Consider the following 20,727-nt stretch of genomic DNA (forward strand, 5'->3'; position numbering starts at 1 on the left):
ACATACGGATTTAGGATGGCATGAATTCCACAGTACTTCTAGATTGCTGCTTATCTGAATGTTAACAACTTCTGGCATAAGCAGCCAGGCTCTCTATTCTAGCACATTGCATTTTTCAGTGACAGTGTGAAACCTGAGAGGGAAGACAGAAGGTTTTAACCATGTCTGTATTATTAATAGCTATATACACAGTACTCAAAGTGTATACAGTGAAATTAAAAGGCGTGGAGGAGTAAATTTCCTGCTTGCTGGCTTGTAGCCATCACGGCATCCAGAGTATATCAGCCCAGAGTCAAATTATGGCTGTCAGGGGTTGCATGGGAGGCCTATGCTTTTTCAATGGCAGTGTTTTTGCACCATTGTTTCAGATGGATAGATTGACCGTGTTTCCCCGAAAAAATAAGACCGTGCCTTATATTTTTTTCAAAAACAAGAGGGTGTCAGCGGCGGGTGAGCAGCAGGTCAGGCATGCAGCAGGACGTGGGGAGGACATGGACCAGGCTGCCTGCGGTGGGTGCTGGCTTCGGAGGTCCATGAGGGGATTAGGTGAGTCCTGGGTGGAGGCGGGTGGCAGCGGCTGGTGGTAACGGGCAGCCATGTTTTAGGGGAGCACCTTACTTTCGGGGGGGCGTGGGCTGGTTTAGAGTAGGGAATGCCTTATTTTGGGGGGGATGCCTTACTTTAGGCTATAGGGTTGAGTAGTTGGGGTGTCCTATTTTAGGAGGGTGATTGATATATATATATATATATGTATGTGTATATATATATATATATATATATATATATATATAATGTGAGAGCAAGTGGCATGGAAAAGAACAATAAATCAGCTTATTCTTGTGTTTCCTCCTTGAATTTGTCAAAGGTGCTGAAACTGTAGTTCTGCATCGACCTGGATTGGAATCACCCAGTGACAATAGAGGGTTGTGCCTGATAGAGGCATCATGTCTTTGTCTGTTCCTCCCCAGCACATGACACATAGCACGTCAGCACAAGGCTGCAGTCTATAAGCTTGCAGCAGATCAGCTGGGTAGGTACATGCACAATCCCTATCTAATCACTCACCTTACAAGGGTTTTTCTCCCAAAGCCTACATTTCTTTTCGTTTCATCTCCTGCCTGCCTGTAAATGGAGCACAAATAACCTGGCATTTTAATCAATATATTTATAGCTTGGCCTATTTTCCCAGCCTTCATGTTCCAGCTGGATGTCATAAGTATATAAGAGTTTGTAATAATCCAACCTGGATATAGTCTGGATCAGAATGTAGACACAGAAGCAAACATAAATTATATAGGACAGAGGAATAATGCGTGCATACAAGTATGTAAGGTTTTGTTACATAGAGTGTATCTATCCATGTCTGTCTATCTATACCAGGAATGGGAAACCGTTGACCCTCCAGCTGTTGCAAAACTAAAATTTCCATCATGCCTGGACAGCCAAAGCTTTGTCTTTGGGTGTCCAGGCATGATGAGAATTGTAGTTTTGCAACAGCTGGAGGACCAAAGGTTCCCTATTCCTTATCTACACACACACACACAAGTAGATCAGCCAACCATTACAGCCACTGACATGTGAAGTGAATAACACTGGTTGTCTTGTGACAAGAGAGATTACAGAGAGAGGCAGAAAGAGAACAGTCAGTTTTCGTATTTGATGTCTTAGAGTCAGGAACAATGGACAATTTTAAAAGGCTTTTAACACTGGACAATTAGTGATCAGCCAATGAACGGCACTGCTCATTTGTTGGCTGGTTTCTGGGATTTTGCCACCTTAAAAATGTTTGTTTGTTGGAGGACCACACATCTTCCTGTGTAAGAATTTGACAGATTCATCAGACAACACGTTGCATTTTGATCCGATGCAGTCTTAGGCTATCTAGTGTAAGTTTACACCGTCTTAGAACTCAACAGTTTTCGTAAATCTGGGTCGTTGTGTTTATTGGTCCATATATTGCTTTATGTGTTCTGGATAATAAAATGTTTGTTTTTTACCTCAGATAATCCCTCTGAAGTATTTTTGACTATTGACGCCCTCTCTAATTGTAGCAGATGGCGTGAAGTAAGATCTTTTAACTAAATGCAGTAAAGCAAAACTTTAATGTTCTGATATCACCCAAGGGAGATAGAAAGCAGGCGTAGGAAGCGGTGCAGTATGAGACTGGTCTGTTCCTAGGAAGTAAAACAGATGAAATGGAAGTAAAAAAGTAAATACAGATTGCTAGGTAAAAAAAAAAGGGGCAAACTATTTTCATGTTTATTTTTGGAATAATTGGTTAAGAAAAGGGGGTTAGTTATCTAATGTGCACCGAAACCTTAAAGTGGGTATAGCAGACTGCGAGTGTAGACCTGTTGTGCTACTCAAACAGTTTGGCTTTGGGCCACACCAGGGGGGGGAGTCTAAGTTCCCTCTAGGTCTTCACCCTTTATCCCACTCCAGGATGCGGAAGCTGGACTTCGATGGCCAGAGGATACCGGGTCACTCCACAAGTGTGGTCCTAGTGTGAGCAGTAGCTGGTCCCCAAAGACCAGACAAAGCTCTGAGGAACAGGCAGAAAAAATGTATTTAGCAAGCCGGGTCATCAGGAGAAATCAGTGCAGTACCAGGGATGGGACGGGTATCATATCAGCCAGGCGGCTTCAGGGGCAGGTCAGACAAAATGAGTCGGCAACATGATACAGGCAGAAATCAGGAAGAGAAGAAAACACCGGAAGATACAAGCAGCTCTAGAATGAGCATGGGGTACAGCAGAGGAGCAGACAATGCGGTAGTAGCAAGTGGGTGAAGAAACTGGATGGCGCTACTGGTGGGTATCACCTAGCAGAGTTACAGGGGGCTAGTAATCTAATGTGCACACAAGCATTAAAGGGGATTTCTCTTTATAAACAATCCTTTTTGCATTGGAGCAATCACACTGATCAATTAATGTTGCTGGTAAAAATCCAGTTAGACATTTTTCATTCAGCTCCTAAAAGCGGGTCTCAATTCTGGATGACAGAAAAGGTTCCCCAAGCCAAGATCCACCTTCTGTTGTATTTGTATTCCCTAATGGGTTATATAGACAGGGGGTATCTTTATGAGACAACCCCTATAAAGATTTAATTTCATTTAGAAGAAGTCTGGCTTTTTTATTTTTATTTTAAAAGGCATTTCCCCCCAAGTTGTGACGTCATCAAATTGCTGACCCGGCTGATGGACATCCCGCTCAGCCAATCAGTGACTGGAGCGGTGTCCCACCCCAGTCACTGACTGGCTGAGCGGGCTGTCCATCAGCCAGGTCCTGATCCCAGAGCCCAACAAGGGTCCCGGTGATTCAACGCTGCACAGGCACAGTGATGGATAGTTGTGCTTGTTATGTTCGGTTCCTGCCCCTGCCTTCTCCAAAAATAATTGCAGCCCCGGACTTCTCCTTTAATGTCACATTAATATGTTAGGAGATGGTATTGGTGGCATCTTCTAAACCAGAAAGATTCCCAAACTGAGTAGAGCTGGTACACCAAGCTTGTATGTTCTTGTATGTTTGGATATATTTCCTCTAGAATTCTGAAGATATTGCTAGAAGAAGTATCCTTCTGTGATAATTGGCCCTAGCGAGTATATTTGGTATATGGATTTGGTATTGTAAGATGTTGTGGCCAAGTCACTGTGAAGAAATATATCATCTGTACAGCAGATTGTGCCAGCTCTACATAAATTACAGACATGTTGTTTTTGCTAATAACTACACATTTTGCAGGGTTTTTTTGTGTGAAACAATATTTTTGGGCTGATGGGAAGTCAGGAGGATCCATCAAGATCCATTGCAAAACAGATCTGTCATATCCGTTATGACATTTATTAAACCGGAGCTCATGACTATAGTAGACTATGGGTCATATTAGAGCAGGGGGGGGGGGGTGCAAATACAATAGATCTGTGGTACTAGTAAAACACCTGGGGCACTTTCAAGATAAAAGTGTGAACAGAGCCTAATATAATTTCTGCAGGGCAATGTGAACTCACATTACCAGTAAGTGTAAATTTAACAGCCACGTCTTTCATCCCTAAGGATGGGGCTCCACAGCAGCACCTTGACAGTAAGCCATGCGACAGTAGCATTTCCCTTTCAACCAAATGCATTGTAAAATGTTCGATTGTTTAATGTTTTTGCCTTTTTTCTTGGTACAATGACCAAGCAAACAGTCCAGTCACTGTTTGTTTTCCAGCCTGTAAAATGAGAACCGTAGCCTTATAGGTAGACATGGACTGGGCCTTGACCCTTCATGATTGAGAAATTTCCCGTTCTGCCTATTACTCCAGCACCTGCCATCATACATTAATCTATACGCCTAAAGAAGCATTTGTGCAAACCATTTGTGGATATAATGAAATCATTCACGTGTGGAAATTGATCTACAGACCTTAAAATAAATAGCAAGATAAAAAAGGAAATGACAGTGGATTTTTTTTATGGTAATTTACTTGTTAACCATCTAAATTCTGAGCCTTCTATCTTGGAGACAATCTGTTATTATGGCTGACTGTTCTCTCTATTCCATACCTGGATTTATCTGTACATATAGAGGCACATTTGTAAAACATGTAATTCTGCTGACAGGTTTGCAAACATAGCACAATGTTCATGTGATATTCACCAAACTAAGAAAATATGTGCAGTAGATTCAAGCCAGTGTATATGTCTTATTGACGGCTACAGATGGATGTGGATTTGGCAAAAATACTGCTTTTTCGAAAGTCTTTCTGCAGAGCTGTAGTAACTTCCATTCCTGTATACAGTATGTCACAAGTTAGCATAAGTTTTCCTCTTTCTTTCTTTTTTTATCTTCTTTTGTAAGAAAATGATGGTGCACTGTGCTGTATTTTATGAAGACACCCGCCATATGGTGCTCAGTTACTGAACAAACAACTATACCATACATAGCCTAACTATCAGCATCATACAGGATGTACATATAACAGTGCCATACACTTATCTCAAGCTGTACACTGCTGCTGCTTCTGCTGCTGCCACCACCATACACTACAATATACTGTATAGTGCCGCACCCAGGGTATACAATAATCTGATAACAGTGTTATACTGCTATATAAATAATATAAAGATTCCTTGTGGTGCCCCCTTTAAGAGGTTTGGCTGATACTTCATGTAAAACACTAGGGCTGGCCCTGATCCCACTGTTGGAACGCTCTACAATTTGCTCAGCTTTAAAGAGCTTAATTCTCTAGCAGCATCACTGCAGGGAATGTGAAGGATAACATGGAACCCAATGAGTGGCCAGTAGGCTATGCTTCTTTTCTCCAGCTAGGGACAAAGTACGCTGTTTATTCAAAGGATATTATTTAATATGTCTTAATATGTTTTGTAAAAATTACTTTTCTAAACCAGACAACTCTTCCAAGCCTTGTAGATTTGAAGACACATGTCGTAAGCCGGGGTAACTATGCTTTGTTGTGGCTGCTGTGTGGGTGTGTAGGGTCACTTGGGCACTTGTCACGGCGGCCAGGAGTGGTGTGTAACCCACCACCGGGCAAATGGGCACTGCGCTTAAGGTTTGAATAACAGGTGTATAGGTGCAGGAGCAAAAGAACAGACCAGAGTCCAATGACTTAACCAGGATTACTCGGTTTACTCATAAGAACTTCAGGGCAATACAAGATAAATACACTTTGGTAACTGCAGGTGCAGGCAGGAGTCAGTAAGGAAAATGTTGTGACAGCAGGGTAGAGGAATGTCTTGAAGGCCCTGTCCAATACAGCAATGTACTCTGCCGGGATAGCGTAGTAGAAGATAGAAGTAACCTAAGCCAGGCCCTGGCTTCACTGCAGCAGGAACTGTGCTCTCTGTGTCTCTTCACTGACTCAACTAGAAAACCCTCCCACCAGGAACTAGCTCATTTTTATAGGGGTACATTAGCTAGCCAGTGATTGGTGGGGCTGTGTGTAGGCAAGACAGCAAAAAGAGGATAAGCAAAAAGTGAGGAAAACGAGCCTGCACCTGTGACAGGAGGAAACACAACATATGACATACAGTAGTTAACCCATTTCTACCGTTAGCACTGCATAGTACGGTACATATAATAAATACAACAATGACACCTAGTGGGGAAAAATACACAATACAATCTCCTTCATCCCCTTTTGTGTGAACCTGAGAGAGAATTACTTTACCCAGGCATATAAAGACTTAGTGGCACACATGTGCTGGGACACTAAACACATATTTAAACTTTGGCAGTCTATATGCAAACTAGGTAATCCCCATGAGTAGAGTTGAACAAGTTTCGAGCACACTCGGGTTTGCTCAACTCTATTCACCTCCTCTCTTTCACTCTCCTGCATGAGTGAAGTGCAGGGCTTTCAGACCACTAAAAAACCTTGGGATCATTCAGTTCTGGTTACAGACACCCACAATCATTAGAGCAAGAAGCACTGTGAGCTAGACTTGTTCACTCCCCAGTTGGTCTGTGCAACAGGACGCCAACTGGAATAGAAAGTCTATGGGACCATTTCTGGTCTTGCACACAGATCAGCCACATACTTCTCCTCTCTGGTTCTAATGACTGTGGGGTCTCAGCATCAAGACCCCTACTGATCAAAACCTTTGACATGTTGCTTTTGTTTTGTTTTTTTTTACAGTTACACACTAAGCAACTGTTTTGTTTGTTTTTAAATACTGGTGCTTGCATATAATGAGTCAAATGTCTACACTGAGATAGGCTATCCCATCATGGTTATTTATGTATGACTATCATTCCTCCTGAAGGTGACTATATGTGGAACAGTTTTCTATTGTGTACATTGATGTCATATTCATGTCCGTGTCACGGTCATTTTACCGCTGTGTACATTGATTGAATCTAGGAAGTGAATCTATTGCCTCTATGTGCGCAGTGTTTGCTGTGCACACATTGCTGGCTTTCATACACGCTCACTAATGGAGCTGAATCCAGAGAAAGATCCTGTCATGCTGGATTTTAGCTCCGCTGTAATCCAGAAGTAGGTCACAGGCTGCTTTCTTTCTGAAAGCCAAGAGAGGCCTGGTTGGTTAAAGCAGATCCCGCAGGCTTGCACAGAGGATGCCGGCAATCCCATTGCACTCTGGGGGAGGCACCATCAAGGCCAGAATCTGAGAACAGATGGGCTTACACCAAGAGTAGTAATAGAGGCACCATTACAGTGCAGAATGGAAGGAAGTATACAAATGAGAACGCTTTAGTGGTACACAGGGGGATGACAAAAGGAATTTGTGAAATACACACCCTGCAGTTATCTTGTATTAACTCCACTGTTACCTTGCACACAGCCCTTCTGCAAAGACCATAATTATTTACAATGAAGATGTCCAATTCCCCCATAAACATGCACATTAATTATATAAAAAACTTGCATGTTTATTCTATATGGCCCCTATGCAAAGAGAAGATAATGGCTGTCAGACACCACCAATGCCTTCCATCTAAAAAACAAACAAAGCTGTTTTCTCCTGTTGAGATTCATCCCCAAACTTCTAAAATCTATGGCCAGTGATGTTATATATTGTAAGTTCAGGGTGAGGCCTTACATAACTGTAAAGGGTTAGGGTATGTCCACAGTACGGAACCTAAGCAGATCATCCGCCACGGATTCTGCAGCTTGTCCCCACTCGCAGGCGCACACATATCCGCCTGCACCATAGAATCCATTCTATGGTCAGGCAGATTCCACCATCCGCGCAAAGAATAAACCTGTTTGATGGAATCTGCCACCCTGGTGTTTCCCTATTTATGTTCCAATTTTTGCAACCGAGTGGGACTTGAGGGGCTATTTATCAGGGTGGTGTGGTGCTCTCCCCATCATGGAAGCACCCCGTGGCATATCTGGCTACCCCATGTTTTGAGACTCGCAACCGAGACTCCACGGACTCTTGTTTTGCATATGTGCATAGAATGGAATCTATGGGACAGGCAGATTTGCGCACGTCCGCGAGCAGGGACAAGCTGTGGAATCTACACCGGATAATCCGCCAGGATACTGTAGTGTGTACATTCCCCAATGCGGCAATGTGCACCCACAATATTATGGTCAATAGTTTTACCAGATGCAGGAGAGGAACTGACAGAGGAAAACTATAACTGAAAGATTTGCACCATTTTCCATGTTTTGGACACTGGTTTGGGGAAAAATTACTAATATAAAACCTAAAATACTGTGTGTAGATCCAGGCTATAGATGCCAGTATCAGTCGGAAATTATTCAGATAACATCAGATGTCCAGGTTTCTACACCACAATTGCACGAGCGTGTCCCAGTACTGGGAGGCTGCAGGAAGACATTTTCCATAGCAACATAGCTCATTTGCAGAGGAGCACATGTAAATTCTCAGGTGATAGTACTTTTAATGTATACCAGACCAGCTGAGAAAAGCCATATTTGAGCATATTTAACAAATTCCCATTGGTCAGAGCCATGTAAAGCAATGTAAGGGTTATTATCGATAATTGCATCTTTCACTAGATTTACCCTTGCCTTATGAATCATGTATGGTATAAAGTCCCTACGCACAGCAAAAAGATTGTTGGCCTATTTTTATTAGAATCGATAAATGTCAGAATGTTATATAAGAAAATGTAAAAATCGCATGGTACCCTTTTAAGTTGGCCCCTAGCTCACTGTCACAGGTTCAGTAGCCCCTGTCTATTCTGGTTACGTTGGTAAAGCATTGAGCTCCTTTAACAATATAAAGTGGAGTTCCTGGTAGCTCTGGCATAGGTCCAGTTTTGTATGTGCACAAGTAGCTGCTATACCAGGTGTACATCAGGGCTGATCCTGGTATTTTACTACATGGGATGTTGTGCTCCCTGCATAACACCCAAAGGCAGGTGCCCTAAAATCCTGAAAAAAAACATCAATAAAAACCGTGTGGCATTGTTGTTGTTTGTTTTTGTTCTTTTTTTTTGCAAAAAAATGCAGCAGGCAGAAATTAGTTGAAAGTCAGTGGAAATTTATCATCTGCCTTACATAAAGCGTTTTTGGTGTGACTTTTTTCTCTTCTCCTTGGTGTTTTTGAGGCTCTTTGGTAGTTTTGTCAAAAAACAGCATGTTGAGGTTGTGGCGATTTTTTTTTTTTCCGGCAAACTGTGGTGTTTTTTCTCCCATAGACTTCAATGGGATTGTTCTGAAAAATGCCATTGTTGTACACATTTTTTTTCTGGTGTTTTTGTCACCTTTTGTGGTCCACCAACTAGGTCATTTGATGGCACAAGAAAAAAATTAAGCACACAAAAATGCCTAAAGCACAAAGAGATTATTCACACATATAAGTCAAAAAGACTAGAAAACATTCCAGGAAAAAAACACAGTGCGCCTCACAGCTCTACACAGGCCGTGCACACCCAGAACTGACTACAGTTACAGTGTATGACTCACAGGAGGCATCTTTGTTAAGTGAATTACAGTGGACTTCTCTGATCTGAGTCACTCACTTTTCCTCTCCATTCGGCCTGGACCATCATGAGGACTTCTCTCAGGAATGAGTCGTCCCGGTAGGATCTGCCAGACAAACATTTTAGGCTCCTTGCTCGTACACCATCAGCATCCTCCACATCTATGTTGCCCCGTCTGTGCCCTTATATAGTGGTTAGTTCCTTCTGTAGCCACATAGTAGTTAGACCCTTCTGTGCCCCCATTAGGCCCCTCTGTGCCCCTACATAGTCAGGCCTCTCTCTATGCATCTGTGTATGTATGCATCTATTCCCTGTGCAGGTAGCTCCCCTAGAAGGTAGTATTCCCCATATTGCTATTTCCACCCTTGGGTAGTGTTCCTGGTGGTTAGACATACCCCATGTAGACACTCCACTATAGGTAATCACCCCCTGGTAGTCTCCCCCCTCTCTTCATGTCGTCATTCTTCCATAGGCATCCCCCCATGCAGTTTCCTCCCTCCATATAGGTATCTCTCCTCCTATGTAGTTACCTCCCCTAGCAATTAGTCCCTCCCATATAGGCATCTTCCCTAGTAGTTAGCCCCCTTCCTGTGGGCTTGTTCCACCCCCCCCCCCCACACACACACACACACACCTACCTTTCCCCCAGTACAAGCATCCCTGTGTAAAAACAAAACACAACCAATACTCACCTAGTTGCAGGTGCTGTGTCTTCTTCCCCTCCCTGCTCTGAGATCATCACTTGTGCAGCGGAGAGCTGGAGGAGGGAGCGGGCTATTGTGGCCAGAGGCAGAATGCTGCCTCCGGACACAGGAGTGATTGGCAGGGTCAGGAGCCTCTGTCATGGACAGAACACTTTACCTCTTACAGGACTCCCTGCATCATAATTTATTATCATGTAGTGAACTCCAGAAGGACTAGGGAAGTACGCTGCTGAATTAACACAGCTGTGTCAGCTAAATAGTGAAGGGTTTTAAAGTAAACCTGTCATGACAGGCCACTGCCAGATAAGTTGAGCTTTCCTCTGTAAGAGTGCGTTTACACATAACGGATCCACAGCGGATTTCTCACTGCGAATTAGCAGCGAGATCCGCTGCTGATCCCTGCCCTGTATACTTTATGGGCAGACAAACTCGCAGCAGGATGCACATCCCGCTGTGAGTATGTCCGCAGCCCGCCCTGTTAAACCCCCCACCACCGGAGCACATACTTCATCTTTTCCCCGCTCCGGCTTTCTTTGGGGCTCCCGACGTCTTCACGTCCCGCTCAGCCAATCAGTGCGCTGCGGCGGGGCAGCGCACTGATTGGCCGAGTGGGAAGGGCTGGGAACCCCCGAAGTAAGCCAGAGCGTGTAGAAGGTGATGTATATGCTCCGGCGGTGGGAGGTTAAGGGGCGGGGTGCTGACATACTCACAGCTGGATGTGTATCCCGCTGCGAGTTTGTCTGCCCATACAGTGTACAGGGCAGTGATCTGCAGCGAGAAATCCGCTGTGGATCCGTTACATGTGAATGCACCCTTAATCTGGAACACGCAATGAGACCACAATGCATGAGACCCAATGGGGTCACACGCATTGCAGTGTCATGGCATGTTCGTAGCCATGGAGACCCAATTTCCAAATTAACAGATGAAATGACAAGTACACTTTTATCTGTTCCAGAGCTCACTGTGTCATAATAAATTATGATGCAGGGAGTCCCGTAAGAGCTGAAGAGTTCAGTCTGTGGTATACAAAGAGCATACAGACCACATATCATCCGTATATCACGGACATGTGAACGCAGCCTTGCGCTATATGACAGGATCACAGCTTGTAACACTTTGGCCATTGCACCCAGCAGTCATGTGGATGGCACATAACCATTGCAGGTGACATCAGTAAGGCCGACATTTCATCTTGGGTCTATCACAACATTTTTATTGTGGCTATTAAGTTTATTTTTGTTAAAAGTATTATAAGACTGGAGTGCAGAAAAGTGAGGATAGAAGTGTAGCTGGAAATTAGGGTACAAAGCATGGTCAAAATAAAACAGAGACTAGGAGGCAAAACCATAGCAATATGTACATCTGCATTTAGTTGTATAACTTAACGATTGTCGTCTATGCAGAGGGACGTAGCTGCATCATAGCCGTTATAGTCTCTTCATTGGAGTCCTGATATTCCTTCTACAACTGCCTCAATTTTATAATCATCCCTGTAATTTATTACATTGCTCTAAGCACTTGCACTTTTCTCATTGATCGTAGTGCATGTTAACTCTTGTCTGTATACTGGGAACACCTGACACATCGTATGTTAATAATGCACGGTGGGTTTAATTAGCAGAAAACCACAGTTTGCCCTGCATGACCCAGTTCTGTGAATTTTTCTGCTCCAGTGAGATAATCTATAATATGTTCTCCTTATAGGAATCAAATGGTCAGCATTATGCATTGTACTGGCTTTCCACTCCAAGTAGTCTGGAGCGTCCTGTCGGCAGACACCCCTCGTCTTAATGGCATTAATTACTCAAGGCTCTGTAATCTTCTTTATTCACTAATAACTTGAAAGAGTCTTATCCCATTCCTCCCTTATAAGACTGTGCCTCAGGCATGTACTGCAATGTTAGGAGATGGTGGACATAAGTAATAGGTTTATTTTGTCGTGATATATTAAAATAGATCAGGTGCATAGACACAGGAGCCTATTAGATGGAGTCTGGATTTTTAGGTTTTGAGTGGCTGCAATATCTGGATCTTTTAAAGGGGTTTTCCATCGCGATGAGCGAACCTCCAGCATGCTCGAGTTCATCTGCACCCGAGCATTCGGCATTTCATTAGCGGCGGCTGCTAAAGTTGGATAAAGCTCTAAGGTTGTCTGGAAAACATGGATACAGCCAATGACTATATCCATGTATTCCACATAGCCTTAGGGCTTTATCCAACTTCAGCAGCCACCGCTAATAAAATGCCGAACGCTCGGGTTCGGATGAACTCGAGCATGCTTGAGGTTTGCTCATCTCTAATCGTTACAAAAACATGGCTACTTTTCCCCCTCTCTTGTCTCCATTTCAGGTGTAGTTTGCAATTAATCTCCATTTACTTCAATGGAGCTGAGTTCCAAACCCCACCCAATCTGGAGACAAGAGAGGGAAAAAAGTGGCCATGTTTTTGTAGCGCTGGATAACCCCTTTAAGGTTCTACTGAACCAGAATTAGATCATCATAGGATCCTTTGGTGAATTGTGTCTGGTACAGCAGAAACCTGGGAGGTCTGAGCACCGAGACTGTAATACAGACATAAAGATACCTTTAGGCCTCATTCAGACTTTCATATGAAGGGGAAAAAAGTACGGCTCCCGGCCGTACATTACACTGTGGTCTATGGCAAATCTGAGTGCAGACACAACCAAACATTTCAATTGAAATAAAGTGATGCTCATCCGGCAGTCCATACTGCAGTATCGGCCGGGTGAACATCTTAGACATAGGTCATTGTTTGACCTGGCCAGGTCGTACAAAAGCCGATGTTCATACAGTGTGTGAACATGGCCTTGATGTTAATTCTGTGAGTACAGGCCAGTGGTGTGTTCATCTGTTGACTGTAGCAAGTTACACTGGTAGTAGTTAAATGCACCATTTTTATGAAAGTACAAAAAGCAATTATATAAATAATTGAGAAATAACGGACAATATCGCTCAATTCCTTAATCTGGAATATATAAAACCAGCAGCATTTCAGAAGTATTCACTGTGTGCCCCTCCCAAGGACTAAAAGTGGAAGGTTAGATATTTCACATTATTTATACATCATTGCTTATGTTATTCTTATGGCATCAATACGTTTCCCAAGGGTGGCTTTTCTTTTTCATGTGCTGTGTTATGTGCATAATAGATATTGTATATGTACAATATGTGCTGTGGGGGCATTATGGCATCTTGCCCACTGTCTAAGGCCCTATTACACACACAGATATCTGACAGATTGTTGGGACCAAAGCCAGGAATGGATTTGAGAAGAGGAGAAATCTCAGTCTTTCCTTTATGACCTGTTTATAGAACAGTCTGTCCCTGGCTTTGGCTTCAATGATCTGTCATCTATGTTTTTACATAAATCTGTGTCTAATAGGGTCCTTATTTGACAGATAGTGAAGCTTCTTTGTTCTGGATTACCTGGGTGTAAGCAGTGTCTGCATGAGCGGGTGTCTCTGAGAGCACCTGCAGCAGGAGGCCAGTGACGTGAGGGCCGAGGGGGGGGAGGGGGGCACACCAGATGTTCCCTTGGACAGATGGTGTTTCATTTTGCAGGCTGCCTCTTAAACAACACTGAGTGTTTCAACGCCATTAACTCCTTCACTGCCACCTTTTACAGTGTAGGTGCACCAAGAAAAATGAAACTGTAGCCTGAATTGCAATGCCCCTTAAAACATTGAAGCCGTCAGCAGTATCTGGCCATTTTTTTCTTGTAAATCATCAACATTGAATCTCTGGTATGGAGACAGGTTGATCTGGTCTCCTTTCCCAGTCTAAATAAATACTTAGTAAGACATCTCCCTCTAGCACTAGGATGGCCCCCTCTATTTGCTTCCTCTATTGAGGACAACTGATAGCCATGGGTTACAAGCACGTCCATTGATTTCAATAGAAACAGTAAAATGCACTGTAGAGATGTAGAGGAAATGATCAGAAGGCCTGCAGCATCTCCAGCGATAACAGCTGATCGCAGGCAGCAGGATCCACCATAATCACTGAGTCACAGTGGGAGCTGTTTAATTAAGGGAGGTTGTTCTAAGTGGACAATCCCTTAAATTTAGCATTATTATACTGTGGAGGGAAGGTGGGCTATGTGCATTATTTGTCTTAATAGCTAGGTATCAAGCTGTTATTAGACAAATCATTTACAAGAACAAACATTAGTGACATTCTGGCTGCTAAACTATGTGGCCCTAGCTCACGTTTACTTCAAGAGATGTCGGAACTGACCAATCTAGGATTCAGGGTTTTTTGTTTCCAGAAATAGCGCTACTCTTGTCTTCAGTTTGTGTGTGGCATTGCAGTTCAGCTCCATTGAAGTGAATAGAGCTGAGTTGTACTACCACACACAACCTGAGAACAGGTGTGGCGCTGTTTTCGGAAGAAAACAGCAATGTTTTCCTGTTCCTGTAATTCACAGGTGACAAAGTTCCATCCTGTAAATCACAGGTGACAACGCTGCACCCCTCCAGCTGTTGCAGAACTACTAGTTCCATCATTTGGAAAATCTGGAGGGCTGCAGGTTTGACATGGGACCATTTAACATTGGTAAAGTGGGTCGCATCTATGGAGAATATTGAATGAGATGCTAAACATCTAAGATTCCCCCCTGCAATGCTTTGGCAGGCCATTGCGGGTAGCCAGGGCTAGCCGCTGTCTGGTGCTCTCTGCTGCATTGTTTTCTGCATGTCTTATGCTCTGTATTGCTGGCTGCCCTGGCATCCCATCCTCTTGTTCAGCATCCACAGAAATACATAAGTGGGAGGAAAGCTTCATGTGCAGTTCAGCTCTTGTAGAGAGGATGATATATGACAGTGTCAGCTCTGCTCTCTCACGGCCAGTAATTCTCTTGTTGTATTGTGAGGGAGGTGGGAGCGACACTGCCTTCCCACATAACATCAAGTACCCAGTGACAGCTCCTCTCTGGTAATCCACCAAGAGCTGCACTGTATTCTTCACAGGGAATACTGCCGCATTCATGTATGGCTGGGCTGGAAAAAGCCCATGTCTATGGCAGCCTGTGATTCATTCACCTCTGGAAATGGGTCAGCGAGCCCCCACGGTCAGCCATTGATTTAGGGCTAATGATTCTTCCAAGAATCCATCACCATTGTTAGTGGATCAGACAAGCAGAATGGTTTTCACGTCTTAAGTCAGGAATAGAATGAAAATTATTTTTATCCTTTATCTGTAATTATTATTAACGCTAAACGATCTAAAGTATCTATCGCTGGTCACGTTCTGTAGCAGTATGTTTAGCTGGTAGGCATGGTGTGATAGTGGGAGCCTGTGCCAAGACATTGGCACCAAGTCTTATTTTCACAGACGAAACTGGGCAGGTAGCAATCTGAGTAATTTTAGAGACCACGGGACATCTATGAGCTTGTTCTATATATAGGGGCTCATGTGCTTAGCCATATTACTGATTGCTGTCAGATCAGTAATTCAGTGGCCATATACTGCTAAGTGCCTAAACTGTATGGAGGTTTTGTCTCAAGCTTTTATACACAACTCATAAAATGAATATGCAGAATGGATTGATGCTTCTAGGCAGGGGTGTAGCTAAAGGCTCATTGGCACAGGTGCAAATCCCCCCCCCCTTCCTTCACACACATACCCAGGGGACTACAGCTCTCATCAGTCACTGTCAGATTAAACTTGTTTTATCCAGGGCTCACAGGTGACATCTACTTTTATCGGAGATGTTCTTTTTTTCCTTTTTTTTTTCTCCATTCAGCCCAGACCAATATAAAGACTTTCTCTTTCTATCTCTCAACTACTGCCACATGCTGATCTCCCTATAAATCATACTGCCACAAATGGTGCCCCATAAATAGAATACTGCCACACACTGTAGCCTCGATACTGCTACATTAAAAACCAGAAGTCAAAAGTTTCCATACACTATATGCCTTTAAACAATTTATGCCTATGCCTTTAAACAATTTGGGAAAGCCCATATGAGGATGTCATGGAAGCTTCTAATCTGAGTTAGAGACACACCTGAAACACATTGCTTCTTTGTGTAACTTCATGGGAAAGTCTAAAGAAATCATTCAAGATATCAGGAAGAAAACTGTGGATTTGCAAAAGCCTCGTTCATCTGTAGAAACAATTATATGCAAGTACAAACCATATTGGAATGTCCAGCCATTATGCTGCTCACATTCTGTTTCCTAGAGAACGTGCTTTGGCACAAAATGTGCATAACAACCCAAGAACAAAAGCAAAAGACCTTGTGAAGATACTGGCTGAAGCTGGTAAAGCCCCTATTACATAGGGCGATCAGCGGGAGCAAGCGAGCGCCAACCTCTCAGGTCAGCGTTCACTTGCTTTTTGTTCCCCGCTCACTGCAGGTGCTATTACATGCCGGCGCTATTATTGAGGGGCTCCCCAGACAATCTTTAGATAGCAGCAGCCTGCTGCCGCCACTCCTATTACGCGGAGTGTTGGCAGCTGATTGTTGCTGTCCTAGTCGTTAGGCTTTGAACATGTTGAAAGACGTTAAAAGACAGTGATCAGCCAACATTGTGCATGTCAACTGAGAATTGCCTTTTATTACACAAAGCAATTATCGTTCATAATGGTTGTAAAAATATAAGTCCGATAACCGCTTTGTCTAATAGGGCCTTAGGAGTGTGAAAATGAGTACTATTATCAACATGGGCTGGAAGGTCACTATGCCAGGAAGAAGCCATTATTTCAAAAGAAACATAAAAAAAAGACAGGTTAATGTTCACAAATGCATGCAGGAACAAAGACCTTACTCTTTGGAGATGTCCTGTGGACTGACAAAACTTAAAATTGAACTGTTTCGCCATAATGACCATTGTAAGTTTTGAGGAAAATGGCAGAAACTTGCAAGCCTCAGAACACCATCCCCACTTTGAAACACGGGGGTGGCAGCATGATGTTATGGGGTTGTTATACTACAGGAAAGACTGGTGCACTTCACAAAATAGATGGCATCATGAGGAAAGAACATTATGTGGCAATACTGAAGCAACATCTCAAGACATCAGCCAGAAAGTTAACGTTTAGGCGCAAATTGGTCTTCTAAATGGACAATGACCGGAAGCATACTGCCAAACTGGTTACAAAATGTCTTAAAGGGGAACTATAAGCAGAATAGACAAATCTAACCTGCAAATAGACCACTATAGCACCCGGGACACTGAGAAGGAAGGTATGTGTCCTCCTCTGCGCTGGTTTCACATTAGTCGGCATATTCTTCAGCCGAGAGCACTGTTAGAACGAGCACTGCCTCCTACCCATCCCCACAGCATCCAGCCTGCCCACTCCATTGATAATCAGAAAATAATAACAATGCCTTTAAAAAATCTCCAGGAACTAACTGGATTTTTATAGGGATGACCGGGTGGGTCTAACCTCCTATTGGTGGGGCTGTGTAAGAGAGAGGAGAGAGAAGAAGTGTAGTTGTCTAAGGTCTGTGTGTGGTACCTGCACCTGTGATTGGTGAGAACAAAAAACATACCATACAGAAGTTAACCCTTCACCTTCAGCTGTGCCAATACAAACAGTTTAGAGGAAGTGAAACACCTAGTGGTAAAAGTGCTAACAGCAGCTTCATCCCCTTTGTGTGACACCTGAAAGAGTTATCTTTACTCAGGTAAATTAAGACTTAATGGACCACCTGTACCGGGACACTTCACATGTTGTGCCCCTAAATAGAATACTAAATACTGACACTCATTGTGTCCCTGTATACAATACCTATACTGTACATGCTTTGCCTCTGAAAACCATACCACCATATTGCCATTGAAAAAAATATTTCTACATATTGGGACCTGAATACAATACTGCCACATGATATGCCCCTAAGTGAATAATTATGCCATTGTGCTCTTTTAATAATTATGTCCCTGCCCCCTAATAAAGTGTGTCCTGCTCTATAATATATTGCCACTGTCCCCATATAAACTGTGCCACTGTCCCCATATACTATGTTATGGAGCCCCAATTAAACTGTATAACTGTCCACATATACTGTGCCACTATCCCCCTTAGAATACTCACTTGTTCTGGGTCTGTGCTGTTCCGCTGCTCTGGCATCTTCTAAACAGGTCTGGACAGGGCAGAATGATACAGGAAGCATCATAAGTGAAGTGCTGTAAGGAAGGGAGCCTAGGGTTCCTTGCTGCAGGTAGCACTTGTATTGGCATTGGCAGTTGTGGGGCATGGTCACAACTGCAACTGTAAGCCTTCACACGTTCAGTAATATTTTCTAGTCCTGAAACAACCCGATAAAAATTACGGATTGGACATCCGTAGTACATCCGTATTGCATCCGTATTTCTGTAAATCCGTTTTTACTACTGACTGCTTTATACAAGTTAATAAAGTTGAGTAGGTTTAAAAAAAATAGCACCAGTTTGCCCAACCCCTAAAATAAATCACATGATCGCTTGTCAGCCTGTGGTTGCTTAGAAACAGAACCTTGTGACCTATGAGTCATCCGTATTTTCTTTACGGGAATACGGAAATGCGGATGCCAAACATGTTGCAATCCGTAAACAATTGATTTCAATGAGAGGATCCGTATAAAAAAATCTGGGTCCGCACTAGGTCATGTCCTTTTTTTTCAGCGTTGATTTTCATCCGTTTCATCTACTGATAGTGTAAATACCCCAATAGACATCAATGAGCACTAACTCTGATACGGAAATACGGATCCGTAAATTACAGGACGTGTGAATAAGGCCTTAAACCACTACTTCTAGTAGAGAATATGGTGCTTCATGCAGGCATCATACAGTAGCACATGGGGTGCCTGCAGGTTAATACAGACCAGTAGGGTGTGATTGAAATGTAATTTGACCAAAAATGAGAAATTGTTGTCAGAATCACATCGTGTTGAATTCTTTGGTAAGAGGTCAAAAAGGAACCTATCTTCTTTTTCATGCTGCCTGAACCAAAAGTCACTAGGGTAAATCTTGGTGGCTTTTCCCACCCTGCCAAACTTGATTAATAGCTCTCTCTTCTGCCAGAGTGAAGTACGTCACTCAAGGCAGGTGGGCCAGGGAGAAGCCCCCTATGACCACCCCAATGATTCATGAATGTGATGACAGGTTCCATTTACTTGGCTTTCATGGCATGTGTCCATGAGTTATGGGGTCCACTTTTGTTGCACTTTTTTGTATATTTGTCTACATTTGCTGTACATTTACATTTTCATTTTTGTTACAGCATAAGCATTGACATTTCTGATATAATAGATATTAGGATACATTTTCATGTAGCAGATTTTACGCAGTGGACTTTATGCTACGGACTTGATGCTGTCAATTTTATGCTGTGTTCAGTCATTTATTTACATTGATTTACACAGCATCAAATCTGCAGCAGTCTCACTGTGTGTGAATGTGAAATGTTTCTTGGTGGGCACTGGGCACCCTTACATGATAAAGCTGTTGACTTCTATGCGAACCTATTCAACATCAGATATTGTGCCAACTTTCTGATTTCCATTTATTTCAATGGAATAAGGGAACCAAATGGGAAAATAAGTGACATGTCACTTTTTTCTCTGTGGCCCTGCTTTGAAGTCCCCATTTTATTCAATGGGGGCTTCATGCACTACACTGAGCGCATCTCTGCGAGAAACCATGGTACAGAACAGCACATGGTAGGATTATTGCCCATAGCGCACGTACCCTAATGGGCACTGACGTATGATTTTGCAAACATAGCATCATAGTATTGGGAGGAGTAGGGAGGTACACAGGAAGCTGCGGACTGGCAGATTAGTAGTCTGAGTCTGCAGATACTAAAATACTTGTCTTAAGCTGAGAAATAAACAGGCCAGTGTGTTAAAGACTGAGAGGCAGCTGCCTGTTCTCTTCCCAGCTGCTATCAGCTCTCCTGAGTGTAGAATCAGGATGACTTGTCCCAATGGAGGGCTTGTGTATTCTTTCAAGGACAGTTATTGATCTGTCTTGACAAGACATGCATCCTTACTGTAAGCCGCACTTCTATGTAAGTGGCACATTACCGCCTGACAAATAATGTTTTAGTGTGAACGGCACCATTAGTAGAAGCACACATCCATTTAAGTGTGACAAAGCCACAATTGAGGTGCCTTAATGGCATGCTGGCTTACATTTGACACAACTGATCCCAGTATAAAGTCATAAGAGTGAAGATACCTCCAAGCTTAAAATAATGTATGGCTCATGCAAATTATATAAGGCTGGTGTTGAAGCATATCATGCCTAAGTTCTTGACAGATCTTCTTTGCTTTATGGAAATACATTGCAAAATGGCAATTCTTTTTTTTTTTTAATTTAAAAATTAAAACTTGTGTTCTGAATCGTCACCACCTTGATATTCTGAATAGAAACTAATAGTAGTAAACCGTGTTATACCCTCTAACGTCTGGAAAAAATTTTTTTTTATTTAGAAGGTTTTCACATCAAAAACATGACGTGTCACTGCCTATTATTCTGCAATGCAGATTAAAGGGGAACCTTTTAATACAAACCTGCAGATATGTACCTGTAGGGGAAGAGATGCAGATTCCAGGGATGCTCTTTTAATGTTTCTCTG

General features: G+C 43.0%; 1 protein-coding gene and 1 long non-coding RNA gene across 5 annotated transcripts in view; one reads left to right on the forward strand and one right to left on the reverse strand.

The window, feature by feature from the left end:
* The window catches only part of LOC138768161 (uncharacterized), a 36,646-nt gene extending 18,314 nt beyond the window's left edge, over positions 1-18,332 (reverse strand). Inside the window, exons 1-2 of the long non-coding RNA XR_011358940.1 lie at positions 18,199-18,332; positions 1,066-1,122 (exon numbers count right to left, since the gene is read on the reverse strand). This is a non-coding gene — a long non-coding RNA (uncharacterized lncRNA). The remainder of the gene's footprint in view (positions 1-1,065; positions 1,123-18,198) is intronic.
* STX1A (syntaxin 1A) overlaps positions 1-20,727 on the forward strand; it is a 105,980-nt gene that overhangs the window by 36,606 nt on the left and 48,647 nt on the right. The window lies entirely within an intron of this gene.

This window comes from Dendropsophus ebraccatus, chromosome 11, assembly GCF_027789765.1.
Source record: "Dendropsophus ebraccatus isolate aDenEbr1 chromosome 11, aDenEbr1.pat, whole genome shotgun sequence".
Classification (NCBI taxonomy): Eukaryota; Metazoa; Chordata; class Amphibia; order Anura; family Hylidae; genus Dendropsophus; species Dendropsophus ebraccatus.